General features: G+C 45.1%; 1 protein-coding gene across 5 annotated transcripts in view; it reads left to right on the top strand.

Moving 5' to 3' along the window:
- RAB30 (RAB30, member RAS oncogene family) overlaps positions 1-18,454 on the top strand; it is a 156,168-nt gene that overhangs the window by 89,571 nt on the left and 48,143 nt on the right. Inside the window, exon 1 of one of the 5 annotated variants that reach the window (XM_056561299.1) lies at positions 3,795-3,875. The exons of 3 other annotated variants lie outside the window; for them this stretch is intronic. The gene's annotated coding sequence lies outside the window, so the exon portion shown is untranslated. Of the gene's footprint in view, positions 1-3,794; positions 3,876-11,892; positions 12,003-18,454 lie in introns of those variants that run through there. One more of the 5 variants, XM_056561298.1, reaches the window with a different exon arrangement.

Here is an 18,454-nt window from a genome sequence, read left to right as displayed (position 1 = left end):
CGCCCCCGTGTGATGTCACGCTCCGCCACTCAATGCAAGCCTACGGGAGGGGGCGTGATAGCTGTCACGCCCCCTCCCGTAGGCTTGCATTGAGGGGTGGAGCGTGACATCACACAGGGGCGTGACGTCACACGCCGCCCGCCCTGTAGTCGCCGGTAATCAGTCCCGGAGCAAAAACGGGGTGCCGCGTAAAAGATCCCGGGGGTCCCCAGCGGCGGGACTCCCGCTATCAGGCATCTTATCCCCTATCCTTTGGATAGGGGATAAGATGTGTAAGCACCGGAGTACCCCTTTAAGTTGTCTCTGTGCAGTCTTTGTGTGTGTGTGTGTGTGTGTTTCTCTCTATCTTTCTATGAACTCTTTCCCCCCCTTTATCTACCTTCTCATCTTTCCTCTCCATAGACATGTATTGGTAGCCTGTAATCTGATCTCTCAGTGAGCTGCTAGTTAAGTGAACACGGAATGGAATAAAGCAACAATTGCGGCCATTTAAAGGGAGTGTCCACTTCAGACAACCCTTTTCTATTTCTTGGTGACCTACCCCTAGTACTAGGACTCACGACTACAGCTCAGTAAAGGTTAATTTCCTCAAGGGAAATAACGCAACATGATATGTTTATCAAATTAGTGAGGGTCCATGTCATATATGTATACCACTTATCCACCAGGGAGAGTTGCTCTATACGTCTCTATTAACTCTGTGAATATGCTGTACTGAAAGGCACTGTGCCTATTTATTTGAACGTCACAGAGGTGGGTCCTTGTGGCTTTTCAAGGGTGCCAGTTGTCTCTGATAAGACATCTCTTTTACTAGTAGCCAAAATAGAAAGAGACTACAATAAGCATCTTTGGAGGACCCAACACATATGGATAATCCATCAAACTGTGTAATACTTCAGATCTCCTGTGGTGGCACTGCAGAGAAACTGAACACTAGCTGCCAGGTTCCACCACAGAGTACAGTTGATCATTGGCGGTTTCGGCAGTGGGACAACCTGTCATCAGCCTATATGAATGAACCCATAAGTAGACAACCCCTTTTAGAGTCTGAACCTAAAAGGCAGCATCTGAAACGTACAATGTGGAGCACCATATGTCTATTATTTGATTATTATTCTGATGACATCACATTGAAAAAAAAGTCATTTTGGCAGGATTTTTACGTGTTTTTGTTTCACTCTATTTCTATGTCCAACACTTGCTTAAAGGGGTACTCCGCCCCTAGACATCTTATCTCCTATTCAAAGTATAGGGGATAATATGTGTGATCGTGGGGGTCCCGCCGCTGGGGACCCCAGTGATTTCTGCTTGAGCACCTCAGACATCCGGTGCACGGAGCGAACTTCGCTCCTGTTGGATGACTGTCGATGCGGGGCGGAGGCTCGTGACATCATGACCACGCCCCGCGCTTGACATCACGGTCACGCCCCCTCAATGCAAGTCTATGAGAGGGGGCGTGACTGCGTCACGCCCCCTCCCATAAACTTGCATTGAGGGGCGTGGCCGTGATGTCAAGAGCTGGGCGTGGCCGTGATGTCACAAGCCTCCCGCTGCACCCGACGCTCTAAACGAGCGCCGGGTGCAATGGGGAGATCGCGGGGGTCTCCAGCAGCGGGACCCCCGCAATCAGACATCTTATGCCCTCTCCTTTGGATAGTGGATAAGATGTCTAGGGGCGGAGTACCCCTTTAAGGGAATGCACTGAAAAGATACGAAGGAACATGCAGATCCTGACGCATTATCTGCAGTAACTGATCTAATGGATGAGCTTGTTTTCCCATGTGTAAGTGCAGTCTGAACAGGCGATAAATGATGTCATGCTCGGACACAAATCAACAGAGATGATGTGACTAAGCGATGAATTGTGCTCAACACTTCAACAGGGTCAGACAGGCTCACCAGTGGTCCATGAGGTCCAGCAGAAGACCACCTCATTCTTTGACCACTTAATTCTCACCTATGAACCCGTGCTGCCCTGTATTCCACACCTTGGCTTATACCCTGACTACTCTCCTGCCTCACCCCTCGTGTCTTGCACCACAGTCTTCTTAGCCCTTAGGCCAACTGCCAGTTATACCAGGACCACTCCTAAAAATAGGGACCTGGTGGCCCCCAGCAACAAAAACCAGATCCTTGTACGTGTGGTAAAGGACCAAACCAGAGGACCACTTAGACAATGTTGTCAGGAGTGGCCCCGCTAGTCATTATACCTTCTCTGTGAGTGGGTTGGGGAAGTAGGACTCACATGTTTTTCCTATGAGTGACAGAAGGAAACAGGACTTTCTGTAATGAGGCTTTTAGGTCTTCACCCTTTATCTTGCTCTAGGGTGCATAAGGTCTTCTATAGCTAGAGGACACCAGATCACTACCCAAACATGGACTCAATATGGGTTGTGGGTGGCCCAGTGGACCAGATGGTTCTGGTGTGTGGCAACAGGAGATCATGAAATGAGTGTAGTGAGCAGGCCGGGTCATACACTGGAGAGTCTGAACAGTACACAAGAAGCAGGACTCACAGGCTTTCTCTATGTGTGGGTGGAGGAAGCAGGACTCACAGGCTTTCTCTATGTGTGGGTGGAGGAAGCAGGACTCGCAGGCTTTCTCTATGTGTGGGTGGAGGAAGCAGGACTCACAGGCTTTCTCTATGTGTGGGTGGAGGAAGCAGGACTCACAGGCTTACTCTGCGTGGGTGGAGGAAGCAGGACTCACAGGCTTTCTCTATGAGTGGGTGGAGGAAGCAGGACTCACAGGCTTACTCTGCGTGGGTGGAGGAAGCAGGACTCACAGGCTTACTCTGCGTGGGTGGAGGAAGCAGGACTCACCGGCTTTCTCTGTGTGGGCGGAGGAAGCAGGACTCACCGGCTTTCTCTGTGTGGGCGGAGGAAGCAGGACTCACAGGCTTTCTCTATGAGGGTGGAGGAAGCAGGACTCAGTCCTGAGCTCAGCCCCTCCTGTTCTATCCTATGTGGCCACCCAGATAGGAGACCAGACAAAGCTGTTTTAAGAAACTGGACCCGGAGTCAAGTAACAATCTCATGGATGGTAACAACTGGCACTCATAGTAATTTATGGGCACGTGGAGTTCCCAGCTGGGCACCTACCGTATGTTATCCTATGGACATATTACACATGATCACTACAGGAAACTGCAGTAAAACGCCTCGTCTGCTCCAGAGCAAATATAAAAGCCATGTCTATAGGTGTATATGGTCCTGCCGGTGCCAACCATCCTCACGCCAGGACCTTCTCTCACATTGTCTGGCTTGTTCTTCACAAATATCCAGGAGGATAGGAAATGATTTGGGATGTTGCAGCTAATCTTCCATGACCTCATTACACCTGACATCTATTATAGCGGCTCCCAAAATGTACCAGATTCTGTCAACACCTCATTGCCGTGTCAGTGATGGAGGGTGAACGTCCTACAGACTGCCGGAGCTAGACACAAGCTGCTCATAAGAAGAAGGCTGCAAATACAAGACCTGGACTCCAGACTGAAACGATTTATCTGCACTGATACATTGTAACAAACCATCAGAACAGGAGAGAGATTTGTAGCCCTATCCGTGTTTCAGCCTGTTCCCAAGACCCTGAAGTGCTGAGGATTGGAACGCCTCCTCACTCCTCCTGACAATTCTGTCCCTGCTAGATTGACAGTCAGCTGGAAGCCGAGCCCTGTTTTCAAATCTCATTCCTGTGCTGTGCATACAAATAGTGCACAGGTGTGACAGCCAGCTTCCAGCTGTCAATCAAGTAGATACAGGGATAGGAGGGCAAGTGAGGGAGGAGGAGCTTGGGCACGCCTCTTTGACTCTTTGCTCCAGAGAAGAAAAGCATTTGTTGATGTTATGGTCGCACAGACAGATATATGAAAGGTATCATGTGTCTCCTTGCCCAAACAGCGTCAGCAGTTCAGAACATGAATTGCCCATACTCAGACCAGTTGCCCATAGCAACCAATCAGATCGCTACTTTCATTCTTCAGAGGCCTTGTTTAAAATGAAAGAAGCGATCTGATTGGTTGTTATGGGCAACTTGGCAACTTCTCCTCTCCACAGGTTTTGATACATTTCCCCTATTGTGTTTTAATGATTTGAAGCCATAACATGCTCCAGTGTTGGAGGTTTTGGAATTTGGGGGGGGGGGGGGGGGGGGGGGTCTTCCACAGTTTTGTCGTCAATAGTGAAACACTGCAGCATTGCACATATAATGTATAAATATGACAGTATACAGAAGTGGTGTTTGGTGTCCAGGTGGCTGACGCTTGTACTGGTGCTTGCTGGGCGCGCTGCCCGCACCCCCTGGTGTTGTTGTCTGTCCGCCCACACTCCTCTGCGATACAACGCTCGCTGCTCTCTGCAGTAATTGAATGGTCAATGTGACATGATGGGGAGATTGATTCTTCTGTTCCTGTACATGGTCCTTATCAATCTAAACCACTGTTTCCCAGCCAGGGTGCCTCCAGCTGTTTCGCTCTCTGGGCATGCTGGCAGTTGTAGTTTTGCAACTGCAGGAGGCACCCTGGTATGGAAACACGGATCTACTGTGTATTCTATCTATCTATCTCATATTTATCTCATATCTATCTATCTCATATCTATCTATCTATCTATCTATCTCATATCTATCTATCTCATATCTATCTATATATCTCATATTTATCTATCTCATATCTATCTATCTATCTATCTATCTCATATCTATCTATCTCATATCTATCTATATATCTCATATTTATCTATCTCATATCTATCTATCTCATATCTATCTATCTCATATCTATCTATATATCTCATATTTATCTATCTCATATCTATCTATCTATCTATTTATCTCATATCTATCTATCTCATATCTATCTATCTATTTATCTCATATCTATCTATCTCATATCTATCTATCTCATATCTATCTATATATCTCATATTTATCTATCTCATATCTATCTATCTCATATCTATCTATATATCTCATATTTATCTATCTCATATCTATCTATCTCATATCTATCTATCTCATATCTATCTCATATCTATCTCATATCTATCTATCTCATATCTATCTATCTCATATCTATCTATCTATCTCATATCTATCTATCTCATATTTATCTCATATCTATCTATCTCATATCTATCTATCTATCTCATATCTATCTATCTATCTCATATCTATCTATCTCATATCTATCTATCTATCTCATATCTATCTATCTCATATTTATCTCATATCTATCTATCTCATATCTATCTCATATCTATCTATCTCTCATATCTATCTATCTATCTCATATCTATCTATCTAATATCTATCTCATATCTATCTATCTCATATCTATCTCATATCTATCTATCTCATATCTATCTATCTCATATCTATCTCATATCTATCTCATATCTATCTATCATCTATCTATCTCTCATATCTATCTATCTCATATCTATCTATCTATCTCATATCTATCTATCTATCTCATATCTATCTCATATCTATCTATCTCATATCTATTTATCTCATATCTATCTCATATCTATCTATCTCATATCTATCTCATATCTATCTATCATCTATCTATCTATCTATCTATCTATCTCATATCTATCTATCATCTATCTATCTCTCATATCTATCTATCTATCTCATATCTATCTATCTCATATCTATCTCATATCTATCTCATATCTATCTATCTCATATCTATCTATCATCTATCTATCTCTCATATCTATCTATCTATCTCATATCTATCTATCGATCTACCAAACGCAGGAGAACAGCACACCAGCAAACAAATGAGGCAATGGTGGGGTGCACACGGTTGCTTAGATCCTGGTCACAGATCCATCCATCCATCTATCTATCTATCTATCTATCTCATATCTATCTATCTATCTATCTATCTCATATCCATCTATCTATCTCATATCTATCTATCTCATATCTATCTATCTATCTATCTATCTATCTCATATCTATCTATCTATCTATCTATCTATCTATCTACTGCTGTGTTTCCCAACCATGGTGCCTCCACTTTTGGAAAACTACAACTCTCAGCATGCCATGACAGCCTTTGGCTGATTGGGCAAGCATTCCAGGTGGTTGGCTTGAAGAGAATATGTAGGAAACAGGGTTCGGCTTCCAGCTGACTGTCAATCAAGCAGGGACAGGTATGGGATGGAGGAGACGTTTCTGTCCTCAGCACTTCTGGATTTATTTTATTTTTTATTTATTAGAAAATAAAAGCACTTGCCAAAATTATGGAAGCACAGACAGATATATGAACGCACCATGTGTCTCCTTACCACAGGGTTTTCCAACCAGGGTGCCTCCAGCTGTGGCAAAACTACAACTCCCAGCATGCCCGGACAGCCTTTGGCTGGTGGGGAAACACTGCCTTATACAAACAGCCTGTAACTATTCCCTTGAATCCTCTGTACATGTCAGTGTAAATGTCACATCCCCCCCCCTCCCCCCCTCCCCGTTCCTGGAAGGACATTTCACTTCCATTTAATTATCTGTTACTTTCCCTTTTAATTGCGGAGATCTCATCGCGTCCCCCGAACCGTCACTTCGTTGTCCCATGTTGTCTCGTCTTACAGCGTTGTGCGGGAATCACCTTGACAATGCAGAGAAGGACAGTTATATCGGCTGCAGATGACACCAGATATGACGTGGTCCTTGTCATAGGAACCGCCAGAAGGTCCTACGTGGTCCTTGTCATAGGAACCGCCAGAAGGTCCTACGTGGTCCTTGTCATAGGAACCGCCAGAAGGTCCTACGTGGTCCTTGTCATAGGAACCGCCAGAAGGTCCTACGTGGTCCTTGTCATAGGAACCGCCAGAAGGTCCTACGTGGTCCTTGTCATAGGAACCGCCAGAAGGTCCTACGTGGTCCTTGTCATAGGAACCGCCAGAAGGTCCTACGTGGTCCTTGTCATAGGAACCGCCAGAAGGTCCTACGTGGTCCTTGTCATAGGAACCGCCAGAAGGTCCTACGTGGTCCTTGTCATAGGAACCGCCAGAAGGTCCTACGTGGTCCTTGTCATAGGAACCGCCAGAAGGTCCTACGTGGTCCTTGTCATAGGAACCGCCAGAAGGTCCTACGTGGTCCTTGTCATAGGAACCGCCAGAAGGTCCTACGTGGTCCTTGTCATAGGAACCGCCAGAAGGTCCTACGTGGTCCTTGTCATAGGAACCGCCAGAAGGTCCTACGTGGTCCTTGTCATAGGAACCGCCAGAAGGTCCTGTCAGCACATGGAATATTAATGACACAGTAATAGGGCTGCATTGCGGGGGAGGTGGTGGGGGCTTGTGTATAATGTATGAATACATGGGAACGCAAAGTATGATGTCATACACCCAGCTCCGCACCGATGGGATATACACCCAGCTCCGCACCGATGGGATATACACCCGGCTCCGCACCGATGGGATATACACCCGGCTCTTCACCGATAGGATATAAACCCAGCTCCGCACCGATGGGATATACACCCAGCTCGGCACCGATGGGATATACACCCAGCTCGGCACCGATGGGATATACACCCAGCTCCGCACCGATAGGATATAAACCCAGCTCCGCACCGATGGGATATACACCCGACTCCGCACCGATGGGATATACACCCAGCTCCGCACCGATAGAATATACACCCGGCTCCGCACCGATAGGATATACACCCAGCTCCGCACCGACAGGATATACACCCAGCTCCGCACCGATAGGATATACACCCGGCTCCGCACCGATAGAATATACACCCGGCTCCGCACCGATAGGATATACACCCAGCTCCGCACCGATAGAATATACACCCGGCTCCGCACCGATGGGATATACACCCAGCTCCGCACCGATAGAATATACACCCGACTCCGCACCGATGGGATATACACCCAGCTCCGCACCGATAGAATATACACCCGGCTCCGCACCGATAGGATATACACCCGGCTCCGCACCGATGGGATATACACCCAGCTCCGCACCGATGGGATATACACCCAGCTCCGCACCGATAGAATATACACCCAGCTCCGCACCGATAGAATATACACCTAGCTCCGCACTGATGAGATATACTCCCAGCTCCGCACCGATAGGATATACACCCAGCTCTGCACTGATAGGATATACACCCAGCTCCGCACCGATAGGATATACACCCAGCTCCGCACCGATAGGATATACAGCCAGCTCTGCACTGATAGGATATACACCCAGCTCCGCACCGATAGGATATACACCCAGCTCTGCACCGATGGGATATACAGCCAGCTCAACACCAATAGAATATACACCCGATGCTTAACCTTTATGGGGTTGTCCATAGAGGGGATGTCTTTTTTTATATGGCCTAGGCTGAATTTAAATAAGAAAGCTATATATTTAACAGACCCCAAACTAGGTGCTTTCCTTATACAGACCCCAGATCTGACCTCTCCAGAACAGACCCCAGATCTGACCTCTCCAGAACGGACCCCAGATCTGACCCCTCCAGAACAGACCCCAGATCAGACCCCTCCAGAACAGACCCCAGATCTGACCCCTCCAGAGCAGACTCCGAATCTGACCCCTCCACAACAGACCCCAGATCTGACCCCTCCAGAACAGACTCCAAATGTGTCCTCCAGAACAGACCCCAGATCAGACCCTCCAGAACAGACCCCAGATGTGACCCCTCCAGAACAGACCCCAGATGTGACCCCTCCACAACAGACCCCAGATGTGACCCCTCTGCAACAGACTCCTCCTTTATAGAGACCCCATATCTGACCCCTCCAGAACAGACGCCTCCTTCTTACAGACTCCAGATCTGACCCCTCCTGAACAGACCTCAGATCTGTCCCCTCCAGAACAGACTCCAGATCGTACCACTCCAGAACAGACTCCAGATATGACCCCTCCAGAACAGACTCCAGATATGACCCCCTAAGAACAGTACCCACATCTGACCCCTTCAGAACAGACAAGATCTGACCCCTCCAGGACAGGCTCCTACTTTACAAATACAGATCCCACCACCCCCAAAGCCCCAAAACTAACAGAACCTCAGATCTGTCCCCTCCAGAACAGACTCCAGATCGTACCACTCCAGAACAGACTCCAGATATGACCCCTCCAGAACAGTACCCACATCTGACCCCTTCAGAACAGACAAGATCTGACCCCTCCAGGACAGGCTCCTACTTTACAAATACAGATCCCACCACCCCCAAAGCCCCAAAACTAACAGAACTCAGACCAGATCCTATGAGAAATACAGAGCCCAAACAAGATCCCAACCGCTACAGACTGTGTTTAAAATGCACTCTCCTTGATATAGATACCAATCCAGACACCCCATTAATACAGACCCCCAAACTAGGTGCTTTTCTTATACAGACCCCAGATCTGACCCTTTCTTTATAGACTCCAGATCCAACTCCTCCTTTATACAGACTCTAAACTAGGCGCCCAGATCTGACTCTTCCTTTATACAGACCCCAGATCTGACCCCTCCAGAACAGACACCTCCTTCATACAGACTCCAGATCTGACTCCTTCTTTATACAGACTCCAGATCTGACCCCTCCTTCATACAGATTCCAGATCTGTCAACTCCTTTATACAGACTACAGATCTAACCCCTCCTTTATACAGACTCCAAACTAGGCCCTTTTCTTATACAAACCCCTGATCTGACCCTCCACAGCAGACTCCTCCTTTATACAGACTCCAGATCTGACTCCTCGACAACATGCTCCTTCTTTATACAGACTCCAGATCTTACTTCTGCTTTATACAGACTCCAGATCTGACTTTTTCCTTTATACAGACCCCAGATCTATCTCCTTCTTTATACAGACCCCATATATGACTCCTCCTTTATACAGACTCCAGGTCCGACCCTTCTAGAACAGAGTTCTTCTTTATACAGATTTCAGATCTGACCTCTCCTTTATACAGACTCCAGATCTGACCCCTTCTTTATACAGACTCCAGATATGACCCCTCCTTTTTATAGACACCAGATATGACCCTTCCTTTATATAAACACCAGATTTGACCCCTCCAGAACAGACTTCTCCTTTATACAGACCCCAGAATTGACCCCCTCCTTTATACAGACTCCAGAGATGACCCCTTTAAAACAGACTGTTCCTTTAAACAGACCCCATATCTGACTCCTCCTTTATACAGACTCCAGATTTGACCTTTCTAGAACAGACTCCTCCCTTATACAGACCCCAGATCTGACCCCTTCTTTATACATACTCCAGATATTACCCCACCTATATACAGACTCCAGATCTGACCCCTCCATAACAGACTGCTCCTTTATAAAGACTCCAGATCTGACCCTTCCACAACACACTGCTCCTTTATACAGACTCCAGATCTGACCCCTTCACAACAGACTGCTCCTTTATACAGACTCCAGATCTGACCACTCCACAATTTGACACATTCTGCCCCACAGACTGGAGGTTAGGATTTTTTATGTGGATGCCTATGATATTTGTCCTTTTTGAGAACTTTTGCCCAGCCATCAATAGGGACAACTAGCTGTCCAAAATGCGTCGGCTCTGCTAATGTTTTTACGAGATGTTAATAAAGTTAGAGAACTTTATGAAGTTTTTTTGTATTTGTATACCTTACATATCTTGTGCTGATCCTGTTTTCCCAACCAGTGTGCCTCCAGCTGTTGCAAAACTCCAACTCCCAGCATGCCCGGACAGCCATTGGTTGTCCAGGCATGCTGGGAGTTGGAGTTTTGCAACATCTGGAGGCCAACTGAATTGGAGACACTGCTCAATAAGATATGAATTACATCTTGTAGCATATGGAATCTCTTCTATGTGTCCTTTCACCTAAAGCCTGAAGTCCTTAGATAAGACAAGACTCTACTTCTCCTCTGCAGAATTTTTTTCCTTCAATTCTTTCATAGCTTGGTGGGGGAGGGGGCCTTGGGCCGCTTTATGTCAAGCGATCACCACCACAAAATTTTACAGTCTCCAATTCAGTGGTCTCCAAACTGTGTGCCTCCAGATGTTGAAAAACGACAACTCCCAGCATGCCTAGACAGCTGTTGTAGTTTTGCACCATCTGAAGATCCACAGTTTGAAGACCAAGGATCTATTTAATAAAAGATCCATAGCCAAAATCATAATTCCTTTCTAAAAGTGGGTCCCTAACTTTAGAGATGCCCACTAAAAAAAAGCTATGGCTGAAGGACCTGTAACTTAATGGTGGAAATGCAGAACAATGGAGATCTGCTGATGTCCCCAGCCACAACACCAGACAAAAAAGACCATTTGGTGCAAAGACTAAAAGTGAAAACGGTTTCTGAATATCTTATTTCTAGGCCGAGATATGATCACTTGAATTTACAGGCCCTAAGCCTGAGGCTGCACTACTGAAAGATCTCTAAACAAAAAGGCCATTTTGGGTTAATGCTGAAAGTGAAAACTGTTTCTAAATATCTTATTTCTAGGCTGAGATATGATCACTTGAAATTAGAGGCCCTAAGCCTCAGGCTGCACTACTGACAGACCTCTAAATCCTACCAAGATTTATACTGTAGCAGTATGGTGTATGTGTGAACATTTATGTTTTTTAGTATTAGGATACGCCCAAGGTTTCCATGACAACGCTGCACCTAAAAGAAATTAGAAAGGGACACATACACATAAATATATATTTTTTTTAACAGAATAGTAGTGCAGCCTCAGGCTTTTGGCCTGTAACTTCAAACGCTCATATCTCAGCATGGGAGTAAGATATTAAAAAACGGTTTTCACATTTTTGATGTACGCTAAATGCTCTACGTGTCTAAAATAGAGTAGAGTAGAGTAGAGTAGAGAACCAAAAAAAGTTTGAATTGTTTTTTTACTCTCTCTCTAGAAACAGCGCCATTTCTGCCTATGGGTTGCATCTGGTATTGCAGCGTTCCCTTTTTGTGGTTAGGCAATGATAGCGATCCGTAGACCTACGCCTTGACGTTGCAGTGTGATGTACGTGCTAATAAGCCGATTATTTACATATATGCTAATTCTTCTAATTGTAATTTGCACAACACTCCTCTACAATACGTAATTTTCGCTCTCGGTCGTGACTCGCCTTCCGATGCGGGGAGGTGCCGATAGATTTTTCGTATTGATCCCTTGGCGCTTTGCGTGCTAACCGCAGTGGTGTTCAAATGGTGTAACCCCTTCATTGCTAGAAGCCACATGACAGCTTGTAGGGGGGCACTTTATCAGTAGTCTCCAAACTGTGGGCCTCCAGCTGTTGCAAAACTACAACTCCCAGCATGCCCGGACAGCCGTTGGCTGTCCGGGCATGCTGGGAGTTGTAGTTTTGCAACACCTGGAGGCCAAAAGGAAGCCCCCCCGATCCACCGCAGATCGATCGGCTGCAGTGAGTGAATATTGAGCGCGTTGACAGGTCGTTTTCACGTGTTAGATGACGGGACTTCTCCGAGGAGCGATTTACGCAGGTAACAATCAAACGCCTGAGCGAGCGGCTAATGCTGGTCATCTCCGCCGGGTCACATATATTGGCTCTATGCTTTAAAGGTGCAACCGCTAAAGAGGTATAGAGAAGGTATAGGCAGATGGTGTTGCCCAGGGGTAGATGGTGTTAACCCCTAAGTGTTCGTGACGCCAGGGCGTGGTTTGCCTATGTAACCACCCGAAGGTAACCCTGTTACTCCTAGGTTAGGCAGGGGAAAATAATAGTCCAAGGCCAGGTTAAGGTTAACGGTAGCTTTACTGAAGTCGAACAGGTATAACAGTCTTTACAGTGTAGTAAGGTTCCCAGAGAGGTGACCAGTAACAAGAGGGACCTCGCCGCTTGCTGGGACTTGCAGTGACTTGGACAGACTTTAGCGCAGCCACGCTGACTATAATAGACTTGACTTGACCGAAGATAGTGACAGCAGACAGAGAGGACTTGAATTACTGACTTGTGGCTGTAATTTAGGCTTGAGGCCTCCAGATGTGCTGGATAGAGATGAGCGAACTTACAGTAAATTCGATTCGTCACGAACTTCCCGGCTCGGCAGTTGATGACTTTTCCTGCATAAATGAGTTCAGCTTTCCGGTGCTCCGGTGGGCTGGAAAAGGTGGATACAGTCCTAGGAGACTCTTTCCAAGGACTGTATCCACCTTTTCCAGCCCACCGGAGCACCGGAAAGCTGAACTAATTTACTCAGGAAAAGCCATCAACTGCCGAGCTGAGAAGTTCGTGACGAAACGAATTTACTGTAAGTTCGCTCATCTCTAGTGCTGGACACTGGCTCTAAGATGTCTGGACTGGACTTGACCTCCGCAGAAAACGAATCACAAGAGAGAGATTGTAGTACCTCCCCCTCTTATAAAGGGGGGCTGAGCAAGGAGCCCATATTATAGCTGCGGGTCAGCTGGTCACCTGGTGCTCTCTGGGTAACAAAACATATGACTTGAACATGTGACAACCCTTATCATGTGACTAACAATCATGTGACCATATCAAAGGTCCTTTACCCTTAGTATATATCTTTATAGATTATGGGGGAACACTGCAGGTGAGCCCTGAGGACGAACAGGGACTCAACCTGACAGGACTGTAGGAACATATCCCGTACTGGGACATCGCATAGGGAGTACTACAGGATCCCCATACAGTCACTGTCGCAGGACCCAATATGGTGCCAGTTACATGACCCCCATACAGTCAGTGTCACAAGATCTAATATGTGTAGAGGTGCGTGCGGCACTGCGGATGAACTGGATCGGTGAGACAAGGTGCTGCTGGGACTAGCTGTGGTGAAGAATATGGTGGTGCTCTGATTGCATAGGAATCCAAGTCATACAGTTGATAAGAGATCAAAGGAAAATCGGCACTCACCGGTACTTCAAATCTTCATGCTTTATTGCATATGCATAAGATACATAAATAGGAAGGGAGACATAAAGTGGGGGGAATCTGGGCGACAAAGCTCCGTTTCGTACAATTAATGTACTTTCTCCGGCACAAAATCTAATACAATGCCAGGCATAGGACCCCCATACAGTCACTACTCTTAAACCAATAAAATACCATCCATAGGACCCCCATATAGTCACTACTCTAAAACCAATATAATACCAGCCGTAGGACCCCCATATAGTCACTACTCCAAAACCAATATAATACCAGCCGTAGGACCCCCATATAGTCACTACTCCAAAACCAATATAATACCAGCTGTAGGACCCCAATATAGTCACTACTCTAAAACCAATATAATACCAGCTGTAGGACCCCCATATAGTCACTACTCTAAAACCAATATAATACCAGCTGTAGGACCCCAATATAGTCACTACTCTAAAACCAATATAATACCAGCTGTAGGACCCCAATATAGTCACTACTCTAAAACCAATATAATACCAGCCGTAGGACCCCCATATAGTCACTACTCTAAAACCAATATAATACCAGCCGTAGGACCCCCATATAGTCACTACTCTAAAACCAATATAATACCAGCTGTAGGACCCCCATATAGTCACTACTCTTAAACCAATATAATACCAGCCGTAGGACCCCCATATAGTCACTACTCCAAAACCAATATAATACCAGCTGTAGGACCCCAATATAGTCACTACTCTAAAACCAATATAATACCAGCTGAAGAACCCCCATATTGTCATTACTCTAAAACCAATATAATACCAGCTGTAGGACCCCCATATAGTCACTACTCTAAAACCAATATAATACCAGCTGTAGGACCCCCATATAGTCACTACTCTAAAACCAATATAATACCAGCCGTAGGACCCCCATATAGTCACTACTCTAAAACCAATATAATACCAGCTGTAGGACCCCCATATAGTCACTACTCTAAAACCAATATAATACCAGCCGTAGGACCCCCATATAGTCACTACTCTAAAACCAATATAATACCAGCCGTAGGACCCCCATATAGTCACTACTCTAAAACCAATATAATACCAGCCATTGGGCCACATATAGTCGCAAGAATCAGTACAGTGCCAGTCATAGGACCTCCATATAGTCACAAGAACAATGCAATGTCAGCCATCAGGCCCCCTTACATTTACCATCACATGATCCAGTGCAGTAATAGTTATAGGACCCCCATACAGTCACTGGCACTAAAACCAATACAGTGCCAGCCATAAGCTGCCCCATACATTCACTTTCACAGGAGCTAATACAATGCCAGCCATAGGACCCCCATATAGTGACTATGCTAAAACCAATATAATACCATCCATAGGGCCCCCATAGAGACAATGTTACAAGAATCAGTAAAGTGCCAGTCATAAACCCCCATATAACCACATGGCCCAATGCATTGTCAGCCATAGGGTCCCCTTACATTTACCATCACATGATCCAGTACAATAATAGTCATAGGACCCCCATGCAGTCACTGACACTAAAACCAATACAGTGCCAGCCATGAGCCCCCATACATTTACTGTTACAGTATCTAATACAATGCCAGCCATAGGGCCCCATATTGTTACTTTCACAGGAGCTATTACAACGCCAGCCATAGGGGCCCACATACAGTTAGTGTGACAAGATGCAATGAAATGCCAGCCATAAGGCCCCCGTACAGTTATTGTCACAAGATCTAATAAAGTGCCAGTTATAGGGCCTCGATACAGTCACTTACACTAAAACCAATATAGTATCAGCCATAGGGCACCCATACAGTCACAAGACCCAACACAATGCAAGCCATACAGGTTCGCATACAGTCACCATCACATGATCCAGTGCAATAATAGTGAAAGGGCCCCATACAGTCACTGTCACTAAAATCAATACAGTGCCAGCCATAGAGCCCCCATACAGTCAGTGTCACATGATCCAATACAGTGCCAGAGATAGGGCCAAATACAGTCACTGTTACAGGATCCAGTAATGTCAGCCACAGGGCCCCCATACAGTCACTGTCACTAAAATCAATACAGTGCCAGCCATAGAGCCCCCATACAGTCAGTGTCACATGATCCAATACAGTGCCAGAGATAGGACCAAATACAGTCACTGTTACAGGATCCAGTAATGTCAGCCACAGGGCCCCCATACAGTCACCCTCACAGGATCTAATACAGTGCCAGCCATAGGGCTCCAATACAGTCACCCTCACAGGATCTAATACAGTGCCAGCCATAGGGCTCCAATACAGTCACCCTCACAGGATCTAATACAATACCACCCATGGGGCCCCCATACAGTTAGTGTCAGAAGATCCAATACAGTACCAGCCATAGGATCCCCCATACGGTCACTTTTACAGGATCCAGTAAACCAGCCAAAGGGCCCCAATATGATCACTGTCACAAGGATCAATACAATGTCACCCATGGAACCTCATGCAATGACAGACTTAGGGCCCTTATATAGTGCTGGTCATGGGAACTATGATACTAACCATAGGGCCCCATACCCCCATACCATAAATAAACCCATTTATTGCATCAAAGTCGCAGACACAGGGGATTTGAACAAAGTCACCCGTTTCGGGTGTTGCCATCCTTAGTCAGTCTGTGATTGTTATGCGGAGGAGATGACATAGGGGTGAGATGACCCCAACAATGCCATACACAGCGCTACCATACGTTACCAGTCAAAGCTCCATTGGGGACCAGTGAGGTTAGGCCTCTGGGCTGACAATTGTGTTCATCTACGACTAGTTATGACTATACTGTAATGGGAAATACTGCTATACAGGAGGAACATTTCTTGGGCACGCTTTGTGACATAGGAACATTTCCTGGGAACGCTTTGTGACCTGTGCAGAGATCATTCTACAGGGAGGGGAAGGCTGAGCTGCCATTGCCTTATCTATACACTGGTGTCAACTTTCTCTTTAATCCTGTCTATGATAATAAGGAGGAGACTGATGGGAAGTGATCTGTAGAGAACAGGAAGTGTCAGGTTATTAGGCCTAGTGGTCAGAATAAGAACTGCAAGATTTCATGATTTTTTTTTAAATATGAATAGTAAAATGGGAAAATTAGAAAAAAAATATATAACCATCAAAAATTCTTAAAAATGTGTTGCAAATAAAGTTTTACACAATAGGTCATTTCCCAATAAAACACTCCCTTTAAAATAAGAGTCACCTGATATAGGTTTCAAGATACGTAGACGATGTGTTTGGTGTGCCACTCTCTCTAAGACTAATGTTTCCCAACTAGGGTGCCTCCAGCTGTTGCAAAACTACAACTCCCAGCATGGCCGGACAGCCTTTGGCTGTCCGGGCATGCTGGGAGTTGTACTTTTGCAACAGCAGGAGGCACCCTGATTGGGAAACACTGCTGTAATGTGAGGAATGCAGACCAGATCATGGAGAGGTCCACTACTGTGACTGGACTTGCAGAAGAATGTAGGACAGAGTAGATGTCCTGGTGAAATATGTGCAGAATCAGGAATGCGGCCCTTTCTGGCAGAATATAAGGTTTGGAAACTCTCTGGATGCTGACTATTCACTTTATACAGAGATTTTGTCATGCCTAAAAAATCCTTCTCTCCACACCCAGAGTCATAAGATGTACTGATCCGCATGATCTAGATCTGGACAATTCCTCATAAAATTATCCAAAGTGATTGGGTCCTTAAAGGGCCAGTCACCATTAATTTCATTAACACAGAAAACAATCTTGGAATTTACATATAAAAAAAAAAATGTGTTCTTTGTCGCCCCCTGCTGAGCAGCTGACATAATAAGCGGTGACAAATGTTCTGAGACAAGAGGTTACCATTCACTGGATAAATTTGGTATATTTACTTTTCTAGCACTATCATAAACCAATAAAACGCTTCCATTTATGTACAGAAAAAATAACTACTATAAAGCTGCCCCTATATACAAGAATTCAACTACTATAATACTGCCCCATGTACAAGAATATAACTACTATAATACTGCCTCCTATATACAAGAATATAACTACTATAATACTGCTCCTATATACAAGAATGTAACTACTATAATACTACTCCTATATACAAGAATATAACTACTATAATACTGCTCCTATATACAAGAATATAACTACTATAATACTGCTCCTATATACAAGAACATAACTACTATAATACTGCTCCTATATACAAGAATATAACTACTATAATACTGCCTCCTATATACAAGAATATAACTACTATAATACTGCCTCCTATATACAAGAATATAACTACTATAATACTGCTCCTATATACAAGAATATAACTACTATAATACTGCTCCTATATACAAGAATATAACTACTATAATACTGCCTCCTATATACAAGAATATAACTACTATAATACTGCTCCTATATACAAGCATATCACTACTGTAATACTGCTCCTATATACAAGAATATAACTACTATAATACTGCTCTTATATACAAGAATATAACTACTATAATACTGCTCCCATGTACAAGAATATAACT

This window comes from Hyla sarda, chromosome 2, assembly GCF_029499605.1.
Source record: "Hyla sarda isolate aHylSar1 chromosome 2, aHylSar1.hap1, whole genome shotgun sequence".
Taxonomy (NCBI): Eukaryota; Metazoa; Chordata; class Amphibia; order Anura; family Hylidae; genus Hyla; species Hyla sarda.
The sequence above is the reverse complement of the archived record's forward strand: the minus strand, read 5'-3'. Positions and strand labels throughout refer to the sequence as shown.